The 2,736-nt window shown below is 34.0% G+C and overlaps 1 long non-coding RNA gene across 1 annotated transcript; it reads right to left on the bottom strand.

The window, feature by feature from the left end:
• LOC110265631 lies at positions 990-1,225 on the bottom strand. Its single transcript, XR_002351803.1, has 2 exons — positions 1,159-1,225; positions 990-1,078 (listed from the first exon to the last, which is right to left on the bottom strand). It is a non-coding gene; the product is annotated as an uncharacterized LOC110265631 (long non-coding RNA).

The following is a 2,736-nucleotide window of genomic DNA, read 5'->3' as shown; positions in this document are numbered from 1 at the left end:
ATGCAATTGAGGAAGATTAAAAAATTAAATTGTCAGATAAATTACATGCAAAATGTAAAAGCTATTCACTTTTATATCAAACATCCTAAGTGAACTCCATAGAAACCTCACTTGCCTGCTTACCAAATAATGAAGAAATCGGTGACACAATGTGCTCTTCCAATTCCTCTTGGTACCTTTCTTTCTTGTTCTTTTTATTAACAGGAATCTGAACAGCAAATCACACAACCTGAATTTCAGTCCCATGGACCCCATATTTTACTCATAAGGTAAGCACAAGAAAGTCAAGTGCTAATAAAATCACAAATTAAAAATGCTATGGTTCTGCAAACAATCAACAGTGGGGAAGGCAATGCCGCCGTTTTCAACCCCAAGACATCCACAAACCGTTCACAAGTATTTTTATTATTAAGTATTGTTAATAATGTGGTCTTTAACATAATAAAACAAAACAGAATAGAACAGAACACACTTCTCTTCTTCTTCTCCATTCTGTTATCCAATTAGCTAGAAATATAATGGATACTCTTCCAAAAAAGGGGATAACTTAATTTAAGAATATAAGAACATAGTTGGTAGCATTCAACAATTAGAAAAAGGGGCTAACTTAATTTCAACTAATATGAGCACAATAGATGACTAATTTAGCTTTTGATTTTACACAAGAAATGGCAGAAAATAAGTAGAGTCGTGCAACAACTAGAAACAAGAGCTCCATGTTTTCTAACTAACAACAATAACATCAATAACTAACAATGATGAAAATTGCATTTGAAACCTTTGCTGATCCAAATTCACAAATTTAAATTCTCCTCAAAATAGCCACGGTTTTCTTCAAAACCAAAGTAGCAAGTATATCAAAAATTCAAAATCACTTCAGAAAACAACAATAACAACAACAAATGAAACAAAAGAAAAAGAAAGAAAGGGAAGGAATGGTGCCAACCTTGCAATTGGAATCTAGGGAATGAAAGTGGCGGGATTAGAACAGAACTAGAAATGCTGAGATCATAGCCTAGATGCTGCCAGTATATTCAATAGAACGATCCACTCCTCCATTGGTCATTTCAGCAATTATCTGTTGAGCAATATTAACATCTTAGTATTTTTTCCTTGAAAATATAAATAATTATGCAGAAAAACTTAGAATGAACTAACCTCTTGTATAGGTTTGTTATGATCTTTTGGGTTCACAAATTCATTAAACCCAATAAGCATGAACAAAATATCATTAAGGAAATTAGCAATGCTTATGGTAAAGGTGTGTTTGTGACTTTATGGGTGTCGACATAATAATTGACTTTCAAAATCATATCTGATATTGCTTTAATACAAAATCCAGTAGGTTGGCACTTCATACATATATTATGAACAGAATGGCCATGCAAGTTGCAAAGGTGCAAATTATTACTACATTACTACTAGTTCATATTTACCTAATAATCTCGTTACAAATTGAAAGAAGGATCCCAGCAAGAGTATCTTTCATGTGGCTCTTAAATATGGACCATGTGAGTACGAGAATCCACCATTAAGAGTGCTTCTGTTTCCACCAAACAGAGAAATAAAATGATCTTCTATGAAATTATGGAATTATTAAACTTAGTCTTAGCTCTTAAAATAAAATGGAACTAGAATAAACATGACGAGGATTTCTAGATTTAGAAAACATGATATTACAATTAGGTCAAGTTTACACCTGAAATAGGGGATTTCCAAATGAAACTGAAGTTGGCTTTGGAAAGAGTTCAGTAACAGTCAGAAAACGATACCTGATTCTTGTGAGCTCGATTGAGAGAGAGCGGAGAAGGACTAAAGTAGGAGGAGTGACGGTAGTAACAGAGAGAATGAGCGACGACGGCGTGGCAGCAGCGAAGCGACAGGCGGCACGAGCAAACGGAGTGACGGCGGCGCAACCATTACGCCAGCAGCGGAGAATGAGGGTTGGTGAATTTGGGGTAAAATGAGGGTTGGTGAGGAAATTAACAATATTGTTTCTGAACTTGGAGGTGGGTTGGTGAAGAATGCAAAAAAGAAAAGGATAAAACGAGGGTTGGTGAGGAATTTGGGGTAAAATTGTGCTTCTGGACTTGGAGGCGAAAAGTGGGCGCGGGGTTAGTGTTTTTAGCAATAAAAATCGACGGTAGAGTTGTCGACTTTAATTGGAAAAAAAAGTAACATCTTTCGCGTCTATTTTATACATTAAATCCACACCATTTACTTGATTTTAGAAAGTAATCTAGACCGTTTAAATTTATCGACGAAAACATTGTCGATATTTTAAATATAAAAATAGACGTCATGTCCGTCGATTTTAAAATAAAAGTATTTTCAACCCTGGTTCGTCGCCAATATGACGATAGTTAAAAAGGGTTTAATGCAGCATAAAAAAATCGATGACAAGGTTGTCGATTTTATTATTTTCTTTTTAAATTTTTTTTTAAATATTGATAGCAAACCGTCGAAAAATATCGATGGGAGAGATAGCCGTCAATTTTTTGCGTCGAAAAATACGCTTTTTCTTGTAGTGTTTCCAAATATGTCTATAATTTATTATATAATATGATGTTGCTATGTGCTTTTTCTATTCTCTATCTTTTTTTCCTTATTTTTGAGTTTTTTTTTATTAATTGCATTTATAGTTCTGGTGTGCAAAGAATTTCCAAGAATAATGCATATGAAAGTACTGTCAAGAATAGATCAACAACAAAAAAAGAGGGTATGCTGACTTTTTCT

The sequence above is a fragment of the Arachis ipaensis genome, chromosome B08, assembly GCF_000816755.2.
Source record: "Arachis ipaensis cultivar K30076 chromosome B08, Araip1.1, whole genome shotgun sequence".
In the NCBI taxonomy this organism is placed as follows: domain Eukaryota; kingdom Viridiplantae; phylum Streptophyta; class Magnoliopsida; order Fabales; family Fabaceae; genus Arachis; species Arachis ipaensis.
The sequence above is the reverse complement of the archived record's forward strand: the minus strand, read 5'-3'. Positions and strand labels throughout refer to the sequence as shown.